Here is a 16772-nt window from a genome sequence, read left to right as displayed (position 1 = left end):
CAATTTTATATATAGAAACTACGACCCAGGGAGCTGAGGACAAGCTATGCTTACTGACATGTGTTGCAGAATCAGAAGGGAGATTGCAAAATCGGGAAGCAAGGACACCAGTGTTGAAATCAACCCACAGTTTATAAGTGTGAAATATGAAGAAATTATTGAGCCCTCAACAGGCGGTTGTGACATATTTAAAGTTCACTGATCTGTTTGTGAAATTAAGTTTATGGGAAAAAATGGAGATCACAGTGAAAAACTTTCCAGTCAACTGGAAGACACAAGGATTATGTATTAAAATGCTTTAAAAATAGTTTCATTGCTATTTCAACTTACTAGCAGAGTTTTGGTTTTTTTTAAATCCTCAATCTTGCTCTTTCTTACAAGATATGATGTCCAAGTGAGCTATTCATGGTCTTACATGCCTTTAGTTAAAAAAAAAAAAAGAAAAGAAAAAAACCCAAACCCTGCTTCCTTCCATTACCCTTCAATGGTGTCCTTATGAAGCCTACCTACATGATTAAGCCATAGAGTGGGCCTCAACATTGAATTTGAGATGCTACAAGGAACCCACAGCAAAAAATTCAGGAAATGCTATATTCTAGGGTTTTGGACTTGAGAGTCAGAGTTTATGGATATAGAAAAAGACTTCTAGACAGGTCTGTAGTAAGAAAAATCTGTTTATCCAAACATTCTTTGCCACACTTCATAAGTGGTGGCTATTAATAACTAAACAATTAAACGTTGCCCAGATAACTTCTTCCCTAAGAACTGCATATGAAGGCATTGCAAAAGGCACAGAGGCAGGGGGTTAATGGAATGGATAACTTGGAGATGATGAATTGGCCGCTTGTAAGTGTTAAGTGTCCAGACGAGTGGCTTGCTTTTAATTTGCACAATTCACATTCAGGCTATGTAAGTTGCAGGAAAAGCTAAATTAGTACAGAACTTAGTACTATTTAAGTATCAAAACTAAGGACTGAAGAGTAAGGTACTGGTACTAGCTATCCACCACTGTTACTGCAATGAACACCTTGAATTTGTAATTTTAATCCTTTGGTAGTTTTTCCTTAGTAAGTTACATGTCTTAATTATATATCCACAAAACATTATTCTGTCCCATTAAAAAGTATCTCAATCTGTATATGGGAAACCATCAAAAAGTTTCTTAAAATTAAAACTGAATTATCAAGAAGGAAGCCTTCTTCCTTGATGGACTCGAAAGTATCTGTCAGCATCGATAAAGAAGTGAAACGTCAGAGCTTCTTTTAAGCTCTGAAATTGCAGAAGCCATGGTAAGGTCTCTACTTTAAAAAGAAGGATTTTTCTACAGGTAGCTAATATTTTACAGATTACAAACCATCACCTCACACACATGGACAGAGATGGACTGTCATGGGTGTAACTTAATCTCCACATTCTGGCCATCTCAAATCTCTAGAGTGTCACTTTTGGTTTACAATCCAGTTACATCACAATCCCTCAATAGAGTTACGGCCTGCTCACTAATCTCTCCCTATCAGGTATCCTGTGAGGAAGGAAGTTGCAAGGCCCCACAAGAAAGCAACCGTGGCATGAATGATTGCATTCGGTCTCTTTCCACAACAATATCTGTAAGTCTGGAAGTGATAAATGGAGCCCACGTTATAAATGAGCAACAGGGTCAGTAGCACCAAGGAGCCAAGGTTCAAAGAGAAGGCACAGCGCTGATGGGTTCAAGAAAAGGCCACATTCTGCTGGCGTGCCTCAGTGCAGATAAATCCTCCGAGATGGCTTGTTGCAATTACAAAACAGAATTAGAAAAGGCTGTTATTAAAGAGCCAAGATTTCTGTCCAGGAGTTGAACAAAGAACATTGATTAGCACAAAAGACATCCTTTTTCCAGGGGGGAAAAATCCTGACATGACAAGATTCCTGGTGGAAAATATCTTCAAATGGCTAAACGATTCCTTGACACTGAAAGACAAGTAACTGGATAACCTGTTTATTTTCTTGGTGTTCTTTTTTGTAACCTCCTATAAACAGTTATAAAGAGTTCAGGAGACACTGAATAGCTTCTCTAGAGCTCTTTAGGCTGCTTCTTTGCCCTACATAAAACCTCCTGGGGTGAGTTAAATAAAATTAATATGCCCAGCACTTATGAAATAAAATATATGACTTCTCTAAGATTATATCTGTTAAAGACCTTGTAGGATGTCAGAATGAAATCATCTAAGAAATTCCCATTTGCTTCTTACACAGGGAAGATCATGAAACACTTACCGTAACCACACCCTATGATGAGTAACAGGGAAACTAGGCTTTGGATGGTACAATATTAAACCCCTGATGCCTACTTCAGTCTTTTGCCCAGGAGGTGTTTTTCTTAAACACATAATTACTGTTAGCCTTAGATGGGAGTTTTTCCCTGGAGACAATTATTCTTCCCCAGGCTCGATTGCTGTAGATGTCTGTGTAGGTTTCAGGGTCTGCTTTTGCTTGACATTTACTTGTTCATGAAGTCCATTCGCATCACACGACACTTTCTGTTAGCATCGTGGTACAAAACTGGGTTAGAATATAGGAGGGGGGCAGTCGTTTCAGTTTCCATTTCTCTTTAGACAGAGAGACCTTATACCAAAGAACTCGAAGAGAGGCAAGAGAACACCCTGCTTTAGTTCTATTCCCTTACCAGGACAGTCATGATCCTAAGACAGCCATGGAGATCTCCCTCCTTTGGAACAGTCCTGTAAAAGGGTAAAAAATAATGCACATTTCTCTATGAGTGACAAAATTTATGGTAATGATTTTCTCTTAAACAAAATAGGGCGTAAAGTAGCTTTAAAACTGCACATAAAATATAATGATCAAACTTTAACACATTTCACATTAATTTTTAGTGATTTTTATGTTTATACATTTTAATCGAAATATAATTATATCACTTAGTCTCTTCCCTTTCCTCCTTCCAGCATCCTTTCTCCAAGACTTGCTCCCTCCAATTCTTTTCCTATTCCCTCACTCTCAAAGTGATAGCCTCACCTTTCCCAATTATTATTGATACATATACATGTGCATATGTTAAAGCTATATAAATATAACCTGATGGGTACATTTCTATTGCTCTGTGTGTACATGGCTATAGGAATGACCACTTTGCTTTGGGAAAACTAGGGCACTACTTCCTTTGATAGGCTAACTCTCCCAACAGACATTAGTTGCCTGTAGTTTGTTGTCTAAGTGTGAAACTCTGTAAGTTTCCTTCTTCAATGTTAGCATGTCTTTTGATATTGCCACTGTTCAGATCTTGTTTGTCCAGACACTTCTAGGCAAGTTTCACAGCAGAACTCCTGCTACTCTGACTCTTGCAATCTTCCGGACCCTTCTTCTGTGACACTCCCTGAGTCATAGAGTTGTGCTGTACTTGTACTTTGGGGATTACAAAAAAATGCTAGCACAATTGTGGAAGATGACAGACCTTCACTGTTGGTGTAGATGAGAATTGTTGCAGTCACTCTGGAAATCAGTATGAAGAATACTAGACAATTTAAAATATAAATTACCATAAGGCCCAACCATATAGCTCCTTGGTATGTACCCAAAGAGTCCTCATCCTGCTCCAGAGACACTTACTCAGCAATGTTCTTTGCCACCATATTCACAATAACTAGAGAATGGAAACAACTTAAATAGCCTCGACAAGATGAATGGATGATTAAAATGTGGTCCTCAGACACAATAGATACCATTCAACTGTAAAGAAAATTGATATCATGAAAAAATTATATCAAGTGATATGAGTCCAGACCCAAAAAGGCGTATGACACATGTTCTTTCTCACCTGCAATTCTTAGCTCTAAATCTTCAGTAATGAACATATACCATGGAATAACTACAGAAACCAGGAAATTCTGAAGGTTACCAATGTTGTTTGATAAAGCTTTGAGGATTAATATTATTTTATGTATACCTAAAACTATACCGAATACATTTAAGTATCTATACATACCTGGAAGGAAATTTATGCCACACGATCTCACAATGCACCCTACAAGAACTGTGAAGTAGCAAAAATCCTGTAGCCAGGAGGAGAAAGCTCCTTTTGAGTTATTGGTTACATTAGTCTAGGAGACTCCAGAAACAATACACATAGCTATATACGTGTGTGTGTGTGTGTGTGTGTGTGTGTGTCCTTAAACTTTTGTAATTCATAAACAAAGAGCACAGTCCGAGAAGCATTTAAACTCTAATTTCATATGTGATCATTTTGAGCATGCCTACTTTCCTAGGGAAAAAGCATCAAAACTTTAAGCATTTAAATTTTACCACAAAGGCTCAAAGACTGATTTATTCACTGTATTTATATCGGTCTTCAGGTCACTTGCCTACTGACCTTGAGAGTTCCTGACTGACTGGCACTGAGTTCCTATTACAGAATCCTTATAAGTATCTGGCTCTGGAAATGCCTTCAACCTGTTTCCTTTCAGTTTGTTTCAAAGGTGTGCCTTTTCTCACAAGAGTAAATGTAAAATGCAAAATTTGATGTTTTCAATCAAATGTACAATTGACGATCTTAGCTAGAAGAATGAATCTGGTGGACAATGAAAACACAGGTGACAAAGAGTGAGGGAGCAAAACGCAAATGCATGTGAGACTATGGTAAGTTGTGGTCCAGTGGAAGAGTGTGGTCAATTTCAAAATGCCCCACGTACTCTGTACTCTAGGAACGAAAAACATATTCAGTGAAAATTTCGGTCCAACAAAGAATCTAAATCCTTTCCTCTTGCTAGAATATTCTAATTATGGTGGCTAGAAAATCCAAGTGGTAGGGTAATTTATCACCCCTTTGGTGCGAATGTGAACAAAATATGGCAACCATCAAATGCCCTAGCCCCTTGGTGCTGCCACTGCTGCTGCTGCTGTGTGTTGTCGTTGTTGTTGTTGTTGTTGTTGTTGTTGTTGTTGTTTTGTTGTTGTTGTTGTTGTTTTGTTGTTGTTGTTGTTGTTGTTGTTGTTGTTCTTGTCCTGGGTGCCTTTCTTTCTGCTTGGACAAGGTCCTCCATGAAGATGCCAAGTGGAGATCCACTCGTCATCTCTTTACCGTGGAATGCATTCCTCCCGCTAACCAGTCCTGCGGATCATCGCTGTGCCGCTGAGCATCTTTCTCTGGGCTTGCACTCGGCTGTTTAGCCCTCCTAGTTCAAGCGTCACAGTAAAATGTTTCCTTTTGTCTTTGCTAAGGGACAAGCATTGCCTGCAGTTGGCTGGAGACGGAAGACTTAAAGCCTACGGTGAATTTTATTGTTGTTGTTTTTACCATAATGAAATTTAAAGCATTACCAGAGGGGAAAAAAAAGCGGTGCCCCGTAGTTGGGTACTGCTTATATTTCAAAACACGTTAGCGTGAAGCTACAGGCAGATCTAATAATAGAAATGAACTTACCTAAAGATGCATTGATTTTTATATTAGGTCATGTTGAGAATTTACAAAGAACATCTAGTGTACAAAACAGAAATCCTCTTGAGAATAGCATTGATTGCAAGAAGGTAATATTAGAAAAATAGAAACCCTTTCCTCCCAGAATGGTCCACATTCATATAATGGATTTAGTGCACTGAATAGTTTAGAAAAGGTCATCTTTCAGATAAATGATAAATTTGATGAATTTCAGTAGATTTAATCATCCCTTGAGATTTTATCAAAACAATAGAATAAGAAATGGATACGAGAAAAAGAAATTTATTCTACCCACATAATTTGTTTACCAGAACCAGTGTCAGTTTACTCGTGAAAGTATAAATTTCTGTTATCATTTAATCTATTGGCTCAAGAAAGCACCTAATAAAATAAACCCTAATCCTTGTAATACAAACTATAATAATTTCATAGCTTAAAGATGAAAAGGGAAATTTTATATATGGTATAAGAAGAAATATGACAGAGAAGTAAGACATCTGTGTGAATTCTAGAGATCCGACCTACGAGATAAGCAAATAGATTGTGTTTTTAATTCTTACATTATCGTAAGCCTGAAACCAGCTTCCAACAGTTGACCATTTTACATTTATAGGTTTGTGTGTTTACATAGGAAAGCAAATCCCGTTGACAGGTTTTTTCTTCTTTAGGGTAAATTGTTGTATACTCCGGTAATTTCATCATTTGGGTTTATATTATCTGTCCATATATGTATCCTTAATTTTTATTATAATTTATCAAATAGATTTCATTTTAAAATATTAGGGGACAGCTTTAGTTTTTTTGTGAAACCCAATTCTTTGTTGAGTTTCTCTTTATCTCTAAAGAAGTTCTGGTTAGGGCTCGAGAGATGACTCCATGGTTAATTCAAAGTGAGGAAGGCCTGAGGAAGCTGAACGGTTCCAGCAGATGGCAATGACAAGCAGAGGCAGAGTTTGGAGTTAAAAGTCAACTGCCTACTAGGAAAAACATCAAAGAACTTAATTGGAAAGTTCCAGAAGTCAAAGTTCCTCAGAAGAAAGAGTAAGCAATAGGCCAAGGCCTCCCTCACCTCAAGAACCTGGAACTCACAGACAAGAACTGCAAGACATCTATTATAAACATGTGAGGGAACTTACCAAATAATGGGTACATCATGAGGAAGAGAGGAATCTCATCAGAGAAACAAGGAAAGAAAAAAAGAAGCATGAATTTGGGAGAAAGACATATAAGGAGGGAAGAAGGAAGAGTGGGAGGAGGAAACACTTTTATAAAATTATCAAAAATTAAACAATTTTTGAATGAAGTCGGAGAAGAGGACAGGATGTACATTTATGGTCAAATAGTTCAAATTTACAGTACTATGGACAAAATGAGTTAGGAGGATGAATGGTGTTAAAATTTGCATGTTATGAAGGTATTTAATACCACCAAATACTTTAAAATAGTTAATGTGGCAAATACTATGCCTGTATTTTACCACCAATGGTAAAATATGATATGATAACTTAAAAGTTTAAAACAGAATCCAATAAGATATCTAGGGACAAATACAATAGTGGATGAAATGAGAGTATTATCAGATGGTAAGAGAAGGTTTAATGAAGATTCAATATATTTATATGTACTTAATGCAGACAGCAATAAGGAAAACTGTCAGCTCCATTCAGTCCACACACATTTCCTCACACAAGCTAGCAGATCCCCTAGGAGAAATCATCACAAACCATCATCACTGTGCTCAGGAAATGAGTGTTGAGTCTTAAGGCTGAAGAGGATTGGAAACCTTCCTTAGAGAAAAGTACAAGTATGGGACAGTGTTTTGAAAACCTTGTAGCAGTATCAAATCAATTCTTGTTACTTACAGCTCACCTAAGGAAATCCTCCAACAGCTCCCTGTGTGTATTCTTCATACCTTCATGAGGAATGGTAGCATGACAGACCCTGTTGAACGTCCCTACTAGAGACATAAAGTCGATGAGACGCAATCACAGCCTTCAAAAGAAGTTAAAATCTAGGTAAAGTACTTTGATGTGCAAGTACGTGTAAAAAAAAATTTAGACTGTTAAGTATCACGCAGGGAGGGCTGGTGCTGTGTTCAATCCCAGGACCATTTCAGAGAAAGTTGGATTCCCAAATCAAGGCTGGTCTGACCTTAGCAAGCTCCAAGCCATTATGAGCAATTCAGTAATTCCTAACTACTACACACAATTCACACACAGGCACAGGCACAGGCACAGGCACGTGCGCATGTGCTCTCTAGCACGTGCGCGCGCGCGCACACACACACACACACACACACACACACACACACACACACACACTAAATGTTTAAAGTTTTGAATGGAGGAACGCTGCATGCATAGACTGTGCTGCTCCAAGAAACCAAAGGTGTGGCATATATCCCTGTAAGCTGTTGGTAAGAGAGGCCTTTGAGTCTCCCACTATATTACAGGTTATTGCCACTGTTTTTGATTGCTCACCAGAACAAACGTTTAAGGCCCTACTCGGGAGGATATGCATAGTTAGGTTGCAAGACGCTGGGAACTCAATCTGGGTCTGAGCTGAAAGTTTCCTCTATGATAGCTAGCTTTCACAGGACCCAAAGATGCTACTCAAGCTGCTGGGAGAGTCCTACCACCGCTGTGAATCTCAGGAGCTACTGTGTGCTCACTGGTGAAATATTGGCATGACTGTATTTGAAATAACAAGCTGCTACTATTAGATTTGAAGGCTGCTTCACAGAGGAGAACTCATGAAGACACTGAAAATATCACCGAGAACAGTGCCTGAGAAGCTCGGGACCCTAGAAAAGAACTACTACTGTTTTGATAAATGGGCATTCTGTCAGACTATTTAATACTCACCTTTTTAAAAATCTCTGTTAAATTATTTATTTACTTTCCAAAAGTTGCTCCCCTTCCTGGTCTCCCCTCCCCAACTTCTTCACCTCCTCCCTCTCCCCCAACCTTTGAGAGGGTGGTCCTCCACCCGTACACCCACCACCACATTACCCACCAGCATCCCTCTTCCCTGGGGCATCAAGTTTCCACAGGATTAATCGCATCCTCTCCCACTGAGGCCATACAAAGCAGACCTTTACTACATATGTGCTCAAGGCCACAAACCAGCCTATGCATGCTCCCTGGCTTTTGGCTTAGTCTCTGGGATCTCTGAGGGGTCTGGGTTAGTTGTCACTGTTGGTCTTCCTATGGGGTTGCCATCCTCTTCAGTTAATTCAGTCTTTCCTCTAACTCTTTGATAACCTCAACCAGTGGTAGTCTATGAGTATCTGCATCTGTCTTACTCAGTTGCTGGTAGAGTCTCTCAGAGGACAACCATGCCACGCTCCTGTCTTCAGCCACTTTATGGCATCAGTAATAGTTTCAGGATTTGGTGTGCACACAGGGGATGGATCCCAAGTTGAGCCAGTAACTGGGTGGCCTTTCTCTCACTCTCTGTTCCATTTTTGTCCTTGAATTTCCTTTAGACAGGAAAAATTCTGGGTTAAATTTTTTGAAAATTGGTGGGTAGCCCCCTGCATCAACTGGGGACCATATCTATCCACTAGAAGTAGTCTTTTCCGGTTTTATCTCCCCACTGTTGGGCATTTCAAGTAATGTCATCTATATTGAGTCCTGGTAGCTTCTCATATCCCAGGTCTCTAGGACTTTCTAGAGGTTCCCTCTACCCTCAATTTGCACTGTTGCATATTTCAATTGATTCTGACCCTCTGAGAGTTCTTCCTGTCTCTCCCCATACCTGATCTTTCTCCTCCTTTTCTCTCCCCACTTCCCACTCAGTTTCCTCCCTCCATCTTCCTACTACGATTATTTTGTTTCCCTTCTAAGTGGTTTCTGGTATCCACACTTGGGCCTTCCTCCTTGTTATGCTTCCTAAGTTCAGTGAGTTGTACTATGGGGATTCTAAAATTTTTGGCTAATATCTACTTACCAATGAGTACATGCCATGTATGATTTTGGGTCTAGGTTTCCTCACTCTGGGTGATATTTTCTAGTTACATCCAGTTGCCTTCAAACTCCATGATGTCCTTGTTTTTACCAAACTAGATAAGATGGATGAAGCAAAGAGGTGCAGACTGACAGGAACCAGATGTATATCTCTCCTGAGAGACACAGCCAGAATATGGCAAATACATAGGCGAATGCCGGCAACAAACCACTGAACTGAGAATGGGACCCCTGTTGAAGGAATCAAAGAAAGGACTGAAAGAGCTAAAGGGGCTTGAGACCCCATATGAACAACAATGCCAACCAACCAGAGCTTCCAGGGACTAAGCCACTACCCAAAGACTATACATGGGCTGACCCTGGGTTCCAAATTCATAGGTAGCAATGAATAGCCTAGTAGGGACACCAGTGGAAGGGGAAGCCATTGGCCCTGCCAAGGCTGGACCCCCAGTGAACGGGATTGTTGGGGGGAGGGCGGTAATGGGGGAAGGATGAGGAGGGGAACACCCATAGAGAAGGGGAGGGGGAGGGGTTATGGGGATGTTGGCCTGGAAACCGGGAAAGGGAATAACATTTGAAATGTAAATAAGAAATACCCAATTTAATAAAGATGGGGAAAAAAGAGCTGACTAGTATTCCATATTGTGAATGAACCATATTTCGGTATCCATTCTTTGGTTGAGGGACATATGGGTTGTATTTTGCTTCTGGCTATTACAAAGAAGGTTGCTATGAACATAGTAGAGCACATGTCCTTGTGGTATGATGAAGCATCTTTTACCAGGACTGCTATAGCTGGGTCTTCATTCACTAATGCTGACCTCAGCCTTCCTCGACGTCTATTTGCAGTAGGCAGCAATTAATGACTCCCACAACTGAGCCATGTATGAAAATAAGTAACTGGAATATTCAGTCCGAAATGGGCCTTTTATATCAAGCTACCACCATCTAATGCTTGGGACACATTGCTGAAGAGGAGAGAAAAATAGGAAGGAGTGCTGCGAACAGAATCTTCTACACATGACAACCAATGGTACACATGAGTTCTTGGAAGCTACAATTTCCTGAACCTGACCTCTGCAAGAATGGCCCCATGACCACGTCATCACACATGATGGAGCAGATCACAGGGCCCTATTCCTTACTGAGGATCTAATGGGGATGGAAATAAAAGAATCAAAGTAGGAGAGTCGTTACAACAGGACGGGTGGTAAGAGAGAGTAATTGCAAAGAATGGCTAAAATTCAATAAATAAAGATGTAAAATTGTTAAAGAATAAAATGTTTAAAATAAATAACCCATGTGTTCTGCCTCCTTTTTAGAAAATAAAGTCTACTTCTCTGAAGATACTTCCAACAGAGCAGGCTGGGGATACGACCAAATGCGGCAGGAAATATTTGGGGACCATTACTTAATTAGCAATTCTTTTGAGCCTTGGCTAAATTAAACTAAATAAAATCATTTTGTATTTCAGGCATTATAGAAACTTACCTCCTTGAAAGTATTGTGTGCATTCAGTTGTACTTCATTTCAAAATTGTGTTTCCTGGTAATGATTTTGTTAATTAAGGAAGCAAATGTTACCTGTTTATGAGAACTTGGTGCCTTATCAGTTTGCTTCCGTCAGAAAAGTTCATTTATTACAATAATTTCTCCCCAGAGAATCAGAATGTCTCAGAAAAAGTCTGTTAATCTAAAAATTTTAAATGCTAGATGGTAAAAGATTTTGGTGCACAGGTAGATAACGTACTATAAGTTTAATTATAAGTGTAATTATGTACTGGTAAAGTACACCAAGACATTTGCCATATGCTAAATGACATTTAATTACTAATAAAACTTAGTGTTTGTGTATTAATTATATACATTATTATACTTTTTATGAATATGAATTATTAATGGTAATTTTGAAACAAATAAATGTTCCTACATTAAAAAGTAAAAAAAAAATAGGTCATCAAAGGAAGGCATTGATATATTTGTACAAATAGTATGAGTGACTGAAATCTCTAGGAGATAGGATATGCTCATCAAATTTCTCTTCAAACAACAGAAATAAAATGACTATTTCTGATACCAGCCTCTGTTGACCAGCAATCGTAAATGAGATTTCGAACACATTGCTAGGTAATTTTCATAGCCCACTGTTAGAAGTCACCTAAATGGGTATATATATTCCAAAGTGGTACAAGCACAGATGGAGTGTTTTCATAGAGAAAAGAAGAAACTTAGAGGTCAGAGTTAGAGGGAGATTTTCTTGGGGCCTTATTAAAGACTATCCCCATGACACACTGCTTTGTTGAATGAACTGAAACCTAATTGGGAAACTGATAGATGGTGCTGACTCAGCTGTGAAAAGGCTGTCATCAGGAAGTGACATGAATGTTGCAATTATAAACTCTCAGCTTCAGCTGTCACTTGAACAAGACTGGGCCCCTCAGCCTTCTAGTAAGTATGGAAGATGGCTTTATGCAGCCCATTTTTACCTGTGAACCTATGGGCAGTAACACACACATTCACACACACAGAAATCAGATAATCCACCTCCAGACCAAAAGCCATAATGTATTTTTGTTTTCTCTCAAGCACTTTATTTTCTCTATAAAATATTATATAATTATAAAAATTTTGTAATCCATATACTTTGGATTCTGAACCAACCATATTCAAGAATTCTAGATATAGTTAGAAAACAAAGAATATCAATGGAGAAATAATCCACTGTGTAAAGATACCATATCATATTTTCTTTATCCATTCATCCTTTGATACACAGCTAAGTTTTTTTTTCAATTTGGGGCTACTATTAATATAAAAGGAATGAACATAACTGTTTCTGGAGTAGAATGAAGAGACCTTTGGATATATGTGTAAGAGTGTGTTTTAGCTAGCTCTCAAGGTAGACTGAATCCCACCTTTCTGAAGAACCACTATATTGATTTCCATAGTGAATGTACAAGCATGCACTTCTACCAGCACTGGATGAGTGATTCCCTTACTCCATATTCTCCCAAGCATAGGCTGTCATCTATTTTATTGACCTTGAGCCTTCTGGTTGGTATAAGTTGCAATCTCTAAGTAGTTTTGATTTGTATTTCCCTGATAGCTAAAGATGATGAACATTTCTTCAAGTGTTTGTAGCGAGTTAAGTTTCCTCTTTTGAGAATTCTCTCATTAAATTTGTACATCAATTTATAATTGGGTTAATTATTTCCTTGATTCCAGTCTTTTATTTATTTATGTATACAAATATATGTGCCAATAATAATCAAAGAAAAAGAAGAATCGCTTTGAGAGTGGGATACATGGGAGAGATTTTTGGGGAGGATATTTGTTAGGAGCTGAAGGAAGTAAAAAGAAAGAAAATAATGTAATTCCACTTTAATTAGAAGCCTATTTTAAAGCATTTTTTTCCTGATATAACTATATGGAAGATGATTATGTAGCTTACAATAGATCATCAATGACGAGATAGAGAGAAGGAGGTTGTTATATTGATAAAATTTAACTCTCAGTATGACCTGTCCATGACACAGTTAAGGCAATCTTTGGGGTAATGAGCCAGCTGGAGAAGAACCAGATTTGAAATATAATAATCCCAGGAGAGGAGGCCCAGGACAGAAAGCTGGAGGCAGTTCGGCATTGGCTAATACCATGCTCAATCATCTGCTACATTAAGTTTTGGCCAGGGGAGCTAGCTGGAAAAAATAAAGCAGAAACTTGCTCATTACAGAGGTGTAAGTTGACTAAAAAGAGAGTAAATTGCTCACTAATTATCACCTTCTCCCTAAGAATCCCTCCATGAGCAAATCCCTCCATATCTAAGAGCAATAGCTTTCATAGAATTCTTTGGACACAAAGCAAGAAAAGAGGCAACACACCCAAAAAGAGCTTTCAAAAAGACCCTAAAAATTTTCACTTTGCTCCTGTAGGTTTATTAGATGATGTTTCCCACAGAGGAACAATTATAATTCTCCCTTCAGATCTCTCTTTCACGAATTCTTCTAAGTCATCCAGATATACTCCTATTCCCCCTTTCAGACCAAGAATAATGTTTAACATTCTTAAAAACTAAAAAGAGAAAGTCCCTTCAGCCCCTACCAAGTGCCCTCCCTTCATTAATCTAAGTATCTGAATTCTATTTTTGTCTTTCACTTCTAAACTCTCCATAAACGTCTCTCAAGGTAAATCAGCCAACATGAAACACCAAGACACCTCCTCACAAGCCAAAGGAAGGTCGTGCTGCTCTTTTGTCTCTGAATACAAAAAGAGGCTAATGTCTTACACCAGCTACATCACCAGAGTTCTGATTTGGATATTTATTTTCATATTTTACTTTAAGGAAAACTGGTAAGTTTCTTTTAAAAAAAATGTTTATTTCAAATAACATTCAAAATCAGTGCTAATAAAATTTTCACATAGTTGGCTCCCTTTCCATAAATTTCCACCAATATATCTACGCTTCTTTCGTATTTTTAGTCTTATAATTAATTTGGCCCTCTACTCCCCTATTTCTCCAGGCTCACCGGAAGAGCAAACCTGAGTTGTGAGCGTTGTCCAGCATGGAAGACCTGTGCTTACTGACAGGTCAATTTTGCCAATAATGACCATCTGTTCTTCTGGCTCTAGGCTTTCTAATTTACTCATCATTGACCTGAATTATGTAAGACTAGACTGAAACAATCCTCATGTTTAATCCCCTTATCTACATACTTCACCATCAGCAAACATTAATAGTCACTTCTGTATCTGCTCTTCTCTAAAACCTAAGAATTGAATGATCAAGCTTTTTTCCATTCTACATCTATTCCTCCTCCAGAAAAATGATCTGTAATGGCATGGCATTTTGGTAAGTAGACAGAATTTAAAAGATGCCTCCCAAAGATATCCCTCTATTTGTTGTTAGAGCACCAGACCCTAGTAGTGTATGTAATGAAGACTGTTTTAAGTCCATACCAAATTCTCTTGATTTCTAACCCTAAATATGTATGGATTTTATAGAGAGGGGAAGAGTAGTGAGCAAGAGAAGGAGAAATTGAACAGATGGATCTCTACCAGATTCCTGCTAGGTGTTGTACAACTCAGTAATAATGCTGTAGACTTAGAAATGACATCAGAATCAGTCCTACACCTACACAAGTTTCTCTGTGTCTGCGTGTTTGACCTATTATAAATTGGACTTCCCATGACAGCCTTCAATTAATTTTCTAGAGTAGCTTACAGAACTTAGGGAAATATTGTCCTTAATTAGCTTCTTTTAAATGATGTTACCAAGAGCAACTGCATGGAAAATTCAAGAAAGGCAATGTAAGTGGGAAGAAGCATGGTAAGTTCATGCCCTCTATGGCTAAGTCAACCTGGAGGAACTTGCTGTGCCCAGAATTCCTTCCAACTCAGTTCTTTCTGGTTTTATGGAAATTTCATCACGTAGACATGATTGTTTATGAACTAAAACTTCAGTTCCACTTACCTCAGAGAAGCTGGATGTTAGGGTAGGACTGAAAGTTTCAATCTTTCAACAGTCACTGGGACATTCTGTGTCTTTCTGCTGCAAAGCAATAAACGTGGACCTTTATTTTAAACAATAGAAAACACCTGCAAAAACAAACTGATCATACATTATTATTTGTGTGTCGTGTGTGTGTGTGTGTGTGTGTGTGTGTGTGTGTGTGTGTGTGTGCATACAGAAGAAAATTTCTCTTGGGAAAAATGCACCTGTGTTTAAGATTAACAATATTATATTGCTAGCACTTTTTTAGCACTCAAGAGTTTATAAACCCTAGCAGGACTAGACTATGAGAAATTTTGTTGCTGTTGTTGTTGCTGCTGCTGCTGTTGATGCTGTTAATTTGTCTTCTATGCATCTTTGTTTCTCAGGAATGTACTGAAAGTTTATTAGGTCCAAGAGCTCTCAAGAGATGCTGATACACCCACCTCTGTGCAGAGGAACTTAACATTGCACACCACCGGGTGGCTTTTCCTCTATGTGGAACAGGTTTCACTTGCATATCCAGATGGCTTTCCCACTCACATTCTGGAAATCCTTGGCACAATGTGTTATTTCAAAAAATATATCTACAAATAGCATAGAAGGGAAAAGAAAAATAATGGGGGAGGGGCGTCAAGTGGGGAGGGAGCTGGGAGGAGTGGAAGAGTGGGTAGAACTCAGGTGATTGAACAAGGTGTATGTGGTTTAACGGGTTCAGTCATCTGATTTCTCCTTACAGTCCTCTACTCACAACTCATCAAAGTTCAGAGAATGAGTGACTTTGGAGTACTCAGCCCCAGATGGGGCATTTATTTATTCCACCTCTCCAGGCTCGGGAAAATCACAAAAGGTGAGTCAGAAAGATTGTAAGAGTCAGAAGTCAGAGATGACAAGATTAACTTTCAGGCATGACAAGGCTATTGAAGTCACGAACTCACAATAGCTGTGACTGTCTGCAGTAGATAAAACTGGTCAACATTCCAGCACAGAGAGAGAAGGACATCAGGAGACTCTATCCTTAACCAATGATCTGTAGTTGATGGCTATTGGAAAGGGAGGGTTATTTTTCTACAGGGGCACAAGCCTCTCATGGGCTGTCCATGCTCCAGCAGATAGTTCCCTTATCAATGCCAGATGGGCCAGCCAATCCAACAGTCACCCTCTCTCTGCCTTCTTCTATGAGCACTGGTGCTCATTATGATGCCTGTGCATAATGTGCTCTTATGAGCTGAACACCTCTCCAGCTCTCAACTCCTCTTAAAACCAAGTGGCCTTTGATGTTCAAGGAGCATAGGGATAAAAACAAATCACAAAAATTAGAGAAAACTTTCCTTTTCATTGCTCCAAATATGAGTGGTTTGCTTCAGTGATGTTTTAATATGTTCTAATTGCTGATTTATTATTTTAAGTTCCTAGCAGAGAAAAAACATTGCAAGCATTTTTAAAGGTCCTATGAAGCTGGACACAATTCCTTACATACAGCAAGGCCACAGGTTGATATTTATAACACTTCAAAAGTTTAATGAGGTTTTTCTGGGATGTCTGTCTGAAAAGTACCCAAACAGTCTGCGACAAGAAGCTAGTGTGCTTTCTGGTAAAGAATTTTTTTGGTCATGCTGGCATTGCACAATTTGCTTAAACCTGCCTACCATTTAGGAGGTTACCATTTGCCAAGCTCACAAAGGAAAGGTTTGTGAAGGAAAAAATTCACCCTCTCCTCCTTTAGCCTTCTGTATCTTGTCCAAAACAGACTGAGGCCAAAGCCAAACATTTAAGGGTTGGGCTCAATTGCTCTACTTTAAATAGGAGTCACAAATAAAACTGTCAAGCAGTAAGAATAAACGCAGGGAGCATCCTGCCCGATGTGGTAGACTTAGGCTAGCCAG

The 16772-nt window shown here is 38.8% G+C and overlaps 1 long non-coding RNA gene across 2 annotated transcripts in view; it reads right to left on the bottom strand.

Moving 5' to 3' along the window:
* The window catches only part of LOC148002476 (uncharacterized), a 56606-nt gene that overhangs the window by 27442 nt on the left and 12392 nt on the right, over positions 1–16772 (bottom strand). For both annotated transcript variants that reach the window (XR_015632986.1, XR_015632985.1), the window contains exons 2-3: positions 14869–14946; positions 2666–2720 (exon numbers count right to left, since the gene is read on the bottom strand). This is a non-coding gene — a long non-coding RNA (uncharacterized LOC148002476). The remainder of the gene's footprint in view (positions 1–2665; positions 2721–14868; positions 14947–16772) is intronic.

The sequence above is a fragment of the Rattus norvegicus genome, chromosome 11, assembly GCF_021556685.1.
Source record: "Rattus norvegicus strain SHRSP/BbbUtx chromosome 11, alternate assembly SHRSP_T2T, whole genome shotgun sequence".
NCBI classification, from domain to species: Eukaryota; Metazoa; Chordata; class Mammalia; order Rodentia; family Muridae; genus Rattus; species Rattus norvegicus.
Note: the sequence above shows the minus strand (reverse complement) of the source record. Positions and strands in the feature narration are given on the sequence as shown.